At 37.4% G+C, this 9,235-nt stretch overlaps 1 pseudogene; it reads left to right on the top strand.

Moving 5' to 3' along the window:
* The first annotated feature begins 938 nt into the window (after window positions 1-938).
* On the top strand, window positions 939-7,358 carry LOC136388113 (small ribosomal subunit protein eS1-like; annotated as a pseudogene).
* The last annotated feature ends 1,877 nt before the right edge of the window (window positions 7,359-9,235 follow it).

Genomic DNA, 9,235 nt, shown 5'->3' on the forward strand with positions numbered 1-9,235 from the left:
ATTCCCTTGCCCTCATGAGGCTTATGATATATTTGCCTTTAAATGCATATTCTGTTTTTCCAACAAATTACACTGCTCACAAAAATTAAGGGATCAGGGAATGTGCAGATACTCCAGTACTTTCACCCTTTTGTACATTGCATTTTCACCAATGAAATAAAAGTTGGTTTTGCATCTCATTTGCATAATCAACAACTTTCTTTGACTTGACATTTGCTCTTCTGATGTTCTTGTTTCATTTTAAAAAAATCAAATGCTTCTTTTTTTTATTGCTTCATATTCATTTTGAAATATTCCTTAATTTTTTGTGAGCAGTATATAAATTCCTATAGGTAAGGAGCTGAGTCTTAACCCTTTGTATGTTACAATGGACTGGATTATTTATTAAGCGCTTGATTTTTGTTACTTATGACAAATGCTCTCAATTACCACCACCCCCTCGGGGGGAAGCAGGGCATGAGCCTGTCTTCTCTACAGCCCTCCCACACCTTCCTCTGACTACTGACTACTAGCAGCTGGTTCATGTAGAAGCAAAGTTCTTCATTCTAGAGGCAAGAATAGGTAGGGCCAGCTCCATGGCATGTACTCTGTGCAGTCACACAGGCCCTTGTCCTCAGAAGCACCTTGTGTTTGGTTCCATGTGCTGCTGTGACCATCTTGAAAGACTTAATAATTTTTTAACCAGGCCTACCAACGGCACAGACTGCCCTGAGAACAGATGGGGGGCGGCGACTGATAGAACTTCAATGTGAACGCCATGAGTTGGCAAACAGGCTCCTCTTCAACGTGTCTTTTCCAGCTCAAGTGCAGAAAAACAGTAGGGACAACATTTGAAAAAATATCTCCAGATCTGAAGTCATTTCTATCCCATGGTGCCTAACAGAGTGCTATGTTTTAGAGCCCAATAAAAGCAACTGTGGCACAAAGATGACAATGACATGTTTGTTCGCTTAGAATACGGGCATCTTGAGGTTCAGCATGGCAGTGGTTCTTCAAGTCTGATCACGGACCAGCAGCATCAGCAGCATCTGGGAATGTGATACAAATGCCAATTGTTTGCCCCTACTCTAGACTTACTGAATAAAATATTCCAAAGGTGGGACCCAGTTATCTGTGTTTTAACACACTGTAGCATCATGACAGCAGTCTGTCTCCTACAACCCTTGTCCTTCTACTGGTTGTCAGCCAGATGGTGGCTATTTTGCAAAGACCCATTGAAAGACAATTGGGAGATATTTGGGTTTAGAGGACTTTGCATGAATACAGGAGGAAACAGCAGAAGTGATCCCTCCCCCACCCCCGGGCAACCAGTTTGTTTATCCTGCTTCTTTGAAGCCATAGCCAATAATGTAGAAGTCCTTGGTGGCCATAGCTTGACATCTGAGTGAAGTAGAGAAGCCTTCTTTTTGTTGTTCCCTCGCACATACACATTATGAAGACACAACATAGAGTCATTTTGCTGAGAGTGACTCCACTCCTACATTTTATAAATGAGAAAAATTAAGGCCCACAGAGATGAACTAACTTGCCAAAGGTTACCCAGCATTTCCCCTGGCACTCACTAAAAGAAAATGCTTTATTAAGGTAAAAGTCAGAATCACCTTGTGTATAGTTTGGTGCCCTTCTGGCCAGAAATTAGGAAAACAGCCACTCTAAGCAGAAGCTCTAACCATTGCATTGCCATTGAGCAGTCAATTCCTCCCTGTCTGCTTTTAGGTGGTTTGACTTCAAATCACATTCGTATCTTTAAAGAGACAGGCTTCACATTCTCCTTTCGTTTTCGTTTGCAGTGGGACATCTCACCGCGGAAAGACCAGGCAGTAGCGGGCGGGGTAGTTGATGACTGACTTTCACCTTCTGGGAGGAAGATGAGCCCTGCTTGTAGGTGGCCGTGCTCAGCTCCAAGCTGCTTTTCCCCACACCTGGTTCTCGTTTGTAACACCGAAAGTATTTCATGCTTATTAAGCATCATCTGGACCCAATTTTTAAACCACAAGTTTGGCTTGGTTTGTTTTTAATAAGCGGTTACAACAGAGGCCACCTTTTCAGTGTGGTGATGTCTCTTAAACCCAGCCATTGGCATCTTGGAGATTTAGATTAATACGGCCGTTACAGAGGGTTAAAGACATGAAGGACACGACTCCTGACATTTCTGACTTTACCCTTCCGAGATCTAGCCCAGATTTGCTTTCAATGCATGTGTATGCAGACAAGAATGATCATGTTTAAAGGAAACTGTGTAATGGTCTTTACTTTCATGTGGTAGTCCACATCTCAATTTTTCTGTCCCAATTTTGAATTTAAAGAATTCCTGGATTTTACGCAAAATTAGTTTGGGGGGCTGGGAGTGGGAGGGGTAAAGTTAATGAAACTCTTTGTCATTGCTCAATTTCTATTTCTCAGTATTTTACAATTGGTATCGCTAAGTTTTTTGACAGCCAATGGACTTTATGTGGTATTTTGTCACTGCAGTTGGCCAACATAAGAGAACAGAGTTAAGACATTCATCTTCTTTTTAGAAGAGTGAGTCAGGAGTTTGTTAGTTCCAAACTAAATATAATTGTAAAGTCACAAGTTTATAAAGGATATGTAACTGATAGTTAAATTTTAACAGGATTTTCCAGGTTTCTCTATAATGCATTTTTAAATGCCCGTTGCCTGGTATTAAACACTCACAGCCATTCATGTCTTGAGCAAGGATATTTTCATTCTAGCATGTGAAATGCCTTGATGTTGGGTTAGTATCACAGGTTTGGACCAATGTAGCACAAGTGTGAAGCCATCTCAATTCTCTTTCCTTACATCAAAGGCCAACCTGGATTAGTGGAAATATTTCCTTTAATTATAAAATAACCGTAATGGATATTTCCAAGTTCTCCTACCCTCAGGGGAAACAACCGTTGTATGAATGACCAATAACTGAATCTAAATCCTCTTCCTGTACCATTTCAAAAGTTTAGTCTTCTCCACAAATATTTCCAAGAAGCTCTGAAACATGCTTGTATGTTTTACCAATTTGTCCTACTGTAGCCTTTCCCCTACCCTATTGTTCTGATTTAATTATCCAGTGTTGTAAGCTCTGAATAACAATAGGTCAAAGTCCTTTTTTACCTCTTTACTATTGTATCCTCAGTGCTCAGAACAGTGTCTGGCACATGATAAATAATAGAGTAATTGCTGGGGTAATGGCTTCAATGGATGGCTAAATGACTGAATGGATACATTGAAAACATAGTTATTATGGTGATCTATCTTAAAGTTCAAATTTTAGATTTTATATGATAATCAGAAATAAGAGGAAAATCACATAAATAGTACTCTAAATGTCTATATTTTTCACAAGGACTGTCTCTAAATTAATATTACCACCGAAATGATGAATTAATTGAGTTTAATGATTGGTTGACATGTTCTAATTATCATTGTAGTAATTCCTATAGATAGGGAATTTGTTTCTTTAATATTTATGAATTGCTGTGTAACATTTTGCTCACAGCTGATCTCTTAATATAGTACTTTCTCATGGGCAAAATACAAATGCTACTTTCCCAATAAGTTGTGCTCTGGAGCAATATAAGAGCTTTACAAGTGTTCCATAGTACGTTTACACTCTTGTTCCCTTTGAAAACCTTAGTTAATTGTTAAAAGAGATCACAAAGAAATTGCTTATTTACAACTGTTCATCTTTTTATATTTAAAAATTCCAGATTAGCAAATAAAAAAGATCAACATAAGGTTATTATATTCTTTTGGGATAAACTGCTCTATAAGTGCTGTCAATAATTAGCCCACAGCATAAATCAAACTCTAAATTCTTTGAATAAAATACTTTGTTTCTCCTTATACCTTTAGCTATTAAAATTTAAGGCATTTCTTATGTCTAGAGTATACACGTATTTTCAAAACTGTTATTTCTTCCAATATTCACTGTACCTCTCAGGGTGATTTTAATGCCAATGAGAAATGAAACTGTCCTCCTTTGGGAAGGATTCAGATTTTTGATGTTGGTTTTCATAAACTCTGTACTCTTCTGTATCTAATGTATATCTTTTGGAAAAAATCCTAATCTTTATGTATTTCACATGTCAGTGGCCAAAATAAAATCATGTTGAGTCAGCTCACAATACTCAAATACCTTTATTTAACCTAAAAAGAATCAGGTTTTTAGCAAGGCACTGGAAAAATATATTAAAATATCTTCTCTGGGATGATGACTGCCTGTCTTCACATTCAAGACTCAACGTTTTTGTTTTTTACTGACCCTTCTTTGTGTCTTACATTCATATATGCACACAGTGCTTCTCCATGTATTTTCCCATTTGACTGCAGTATAGCTCTGTAAATTGTGATGACAACATACTACAATGGTTAGGGGCACAGGCTTTGCAGTAAACCTGTTATGCCTCTAGTTAGTCATGTAAACTTAAGCAAACTACTTAACCCCTCTAAGCTCATTATTTTGTTGTAAATAAGGAAGACTAATATTGTTTCTCCCATGTAAATATTAAGAGAGTTAGGTGGGGGAAATGCACAGATAACAGGGGGCTACATCTGTTCAGGCTGAGGGTCAGTCATACCTACATGTGAATTTGGTAGATGTGTATACTGGCTCCAAAGAGTATGGCTTTTTCACTCAAACATATGTTTTAAAACTCTATGCATATTAGAACAAAGACATTGGCCTCCTGCCTTTTAAAAGGCCATATAACATGTCATAGTGTGAAAGTGCTCTGGTTTGGGTTTGTTTATGTTTATGCTTTTATTTTTGGCTATTCCTCTATGGATAGCTATTTAGGTTGCTGCTAACATTTTTGCTATTACAACCACAGTGCAATGAACCTCTTACACATATTTCCTTGTACATTTGTTCTCGCATTTACCAGGGTAAATGCCAACAAGTGAATTTCTGTGGTGTAAAGTATACACATTTTTAGTTTCAATATAATACCAAACTGTTCTCCAGAAAAGCTCTTCAGAATGCATATCACCTTATCTTTGACAACATATTATACGTCATAAAATTATCAAAAGTTTTAGACTCAACAAACTGGGAATAGAAGAAATATAGCTCAATATAATAAAGCCCATTATAAAAAAACCACAGTTCACATAATACTCAATGGTGAAAGACTGAAAGCTTTTCCTCTAAGAGAGCAAAGCAAGCATGCTTGCATTCAACAGAGTATTGGAACTCCTAGCCAGAGTCACTAGGCAAGAAAAAGAAATAAAAGACATTCAATGGGAAAGAAAATAGTAAAATTGTCTCTGTTCAGATGCAGGAAATTTTAAAGATTCCACACACACACATGCACAAAAAAAAATATTGCACACACACAAATAAACAAACATATTAGACAATTTTGGGATACAAAATCAACACACAAAACTTAGTTTTATTTCTATACTCCAACAATGAGTGATCCAAAAAAAAAAAGAAAAGAAAATGAAAAAAAAATCTTACTATGATAGCACCAAAAAGAATAAAATACTGGCCCTGGCCAATTAGCTCTGTTGGTTTGAGTATTGTCTCAATATGCCAAGGTTGTAGATTTGATCCCCAATCAGGGCACATGCAGGAATCAACCAATAAATGCATAAATAAGTGCCCTCGCTCTCTCCCTCTCTCCCTTCCTCTCTCTCTAAAGTCAATGAAAATAAATAAATTTTAGAAAGAATAAAATACTTAAACATAAACCTAATCAAGAAGGTGAAAGATTTATATACTGAAAACTATGAAACATTACTGAAAGAAATTAAAGAAGACAGAAATACATAGAAAGGCATCTTGTGTTCATGAATTGAAAGATGTAACACCGTTAAGATGTTCATACTACCCAAAATGATTTACAAATTCAATGCAATTCCTATCAACATTTCAATTACCTTTTTTGGAGAAATAGAAAAATTCATCTTAAAATTCATATGGAATCTTAAGGAAACCTGAATAGTCAAAATAATTTTGAAAAAAAAAGATTAAGTTGGAAGACTCACAATTCTTAATTTTAAAATGTATTACAAAGGTACAATAATTAAAGCAATGTGGTATTGGTATTAAAAACAGTAGTTAAATAGGGTAGAATACAGAGCCCAGGTTCAACATAAGAAATATTGGAGCCCTGGCTGTTTGGCTCAGTGGTAGAGCATTGGCCCAGTGTGTGGAAGTTCCAAGTTCAATTCCCGGTCAAGGCACACAGGAGAAGTGACCACCTTCACCTTCTTCTCTGCCCTTCACTCTCCCCCTTCTTTCTCTCCCCTCACCCTGCAGTCATGGCTCATTTGAGCAAGTTGGGCCTGGGCACTAAAAATGGTACCATGGCATTGCCTCAGGTGCTAAAATAGCTTGGTTGCCAAGCAACAGAGCAACAGCCCCAGAAGGGCAGAGCATCACCCCCCATAGGGGACTTGCCAGGTGAATCCTGGTGGGAGGGGCATGCAGAAGTCTGTTTCTCTGCCTCCCCACTTCTTACTTAATAATAATATTTTTTTAAAAGAATTATTGGAAAAACACTAGTCACAAGAACTCAAGGGACCAGAGTCACATCTGATGCTCTTAAAAATCATGGTTTTGAAGTGAGCCATGCTTATCTGCAGAATGGGTAAGTTGTATTTAAAAAATTCAAGCTAATTGCCAAGGATGTTCAGGGAAAAAACTGCCTAAAATCCATGGCGTGGATCTTACCCATGAAAAAATAGACTCCATGGTCAAACAGTGATAAACCATGATTGAAGCTCATGATGTCAAGACTGCTGATGGTTATTTGCTCTTTCTAGTCAGTGTTAGTTTTACTAAAAAACACAACAATCATATTCGAAAGATCTCATGCTCAGCAACAACAGATCTGCCAAAACCAGAAGAAGATGATGAAAATTATGACGCAAGAGATGCAGACACATGACTTGAAAGATGTGGTCAATATATTGATTCCAGGCTGGACCTGTGGTGGCGCAGAGGATAAAGTGTCGACCTGTAATGCTGAGGTCACCAGTTTGAAACCCTGGGCTTGCCTGGTCAAGGTATATATGGAAGTTGATGCTTCCTGCTCCTCCATTCTCTGTCTTTCTCTACTTCTCTCTCCCCCCCTAAAAATGAATAAATAAAATCTTTAAATAAATAAATAAATTGATTCCAGATAGCATTGGAAAAGTCATAGAAGAGGCATGCTGATATATATATTTATCTGCTCCACGATGTCTTTGTTAGAAAAGTCACAATGCTGAAGATGGCCAAGTTTGAACTGGAAGAAGTGATGGAGCCTCATGGTGAAGGCAGCAGTTCTGGAAAAGCTACTGGAGATGAGACAGGTGCTAAAGTTGAACAGGGTGATGGATATGAACACCGGGTCCAAGAATCTGTTTGAAATTCAGACATTTAATGGTAACAAATAAAAAGTCTTAATAGACTATTATTTATATGATGTTTTGTAAATATCTTATGTGTATTTAAAGGTAATGTGCAGTTAAGTTCAAAATTCTACATTCAATTATCAGATCAAAGTGTTCAAATCTTCTTTATTCTTACTTATCTTGTTTGCTTGATCTATGAGTTTCTGAGAGGTTTTATAAAGGTGTCTAATTATTATTGTGAGTTGACAAAATTATTAGTGTAGTTCTTTTTTCTTGATAAGTACTTTGAAGTTATGTGGTTAGTTACATAGTTTAGAATGCCTTTATCTTCATGGTGAATTATTACTTTTATCTGAACTTACTCTCTCCCTGCCTCTTACTGCTCTTAGTCCATGTATTTTTTTTTACTTCTGCTTGCTGTTACTATTACTATACTAAGTTTTTATTCCTTTCTGTTACAAGAAAAAAATAAGTGTATTAATGTATTAAAATTTGATTTCAGTTGTTTTTCATCAAAGATATATTTCCATATTATTTGAAGAGCCAATTAGATCCGCACACTTACAAAAACTTTACAGTTCCCCTAACTTCTCCACTCCACACACCCTAATTTATAGACCCTTTCAATTATTTATCATTCAGTACCATGCTCATAATGTTACTTCTTGATTTTTTCTTTTAATCACAAAAATGAAGTTATTTCCCTACACACACACACACACATACCCTCACGCTCACCATTTGGATACATCCTTATTCCTTTTTCTCTTAGTAGAGATAAATCATAATATTGCTTGAATCTATATTTAATGTTTTTGTTATTCTGATGATGTAAATGTTACTTAGAGCTGAGCTATATATCTTGCTATAATGAGCTTTTCTTATTTGGACTGCTTTTTATTTTTCCTGGAGTTAACAAGTGTCTTATGTTTCCATCTACTTAGTATTTATCACCAAAATCTCTCCCAATTTGGTAAATCCATCTGGATACATTTATAACCCTTTATTTAATTTTCTTTTTTGGAAAATTCTCTCCCAGAGCTTCTGACACACTCTAGTCTGCATTTGTTTGAGCATTCAGCCTGTCACAGGCTGTCCTCACAGGGTGACATCGGGCTGTTTCACTCCCTTCACCATCCTTGGGGCTACCTTCCTTTCTTTCCTGGTCAGGTTCCCTGTTCCCTGCTTCCCATTCTTCCTCTGTCTTGGGTTAGTCCCACATTTTCGTGGAACACATTCTTTTCTAGCTTCCTTATAAAAGGTGAATAAGTAGTGCGTTTTTTGAATGTTGGAGTGTCTGAAAAAGAATGGGCACTGTGCAAGACGGGATATTAGTAAGAACTCTGGACTTGATCTCTTGTACTACTGTACACTCATTACCTTTGTGATCTTGCATAAACCGCAGAACTCTCTGGGCCCTGATTTCTCTTTCTGAAATGGGTAGTTATCCAAGCTGTGCCTGCTCAGAGGGTTCGTGAGAAGGGGCTTTCTATGCTGAAGGGTCTATACAAACAGCATGTACTGCAACCAACTCATACTGGCTCACAAGAGCCTATTGTTAAACTCTCAATAGCTCGACACCAGCCATGGTGGGAGTACTTACACCGTGAAAACTGGCAACTGCTAGGGAGGCTTTCTCTTTTCTTTTTTTGAGGAAACCTGTTTATGAGCACACCACCTCCTTACAAATGGAAGTGATTATCACAACTGTTTTCATTGCTGTGCCCAACCTGGTGTTGCCATGGCCTAGTGCATAGCTCAACTGCAGCACTGACCACATTGTAACATCATTATACAATAGGCTACCAACCCCTTGAGACTTGCAACTGTGTCTTATTCATGGAAATATGTCTACCCTGCACCCTCCTTCCCACAGTATCTAACATATTCA

This window comes from Saccopteryx leptura, chromosome 1, assembly GCF_036850995.1.
Source record: "Saccopteryx leptura isolate mSacLep1 chromosome 1, mSacLep1_pri_phased_curated, whole genome shotgun sequence".
Taxonomy (NCBI): Eukaryota; Metazoa; Chordata; class Mammalia; order Chiroptera; family Emballonuridae; genus Saccopteryx; species Saccopteryx leptura.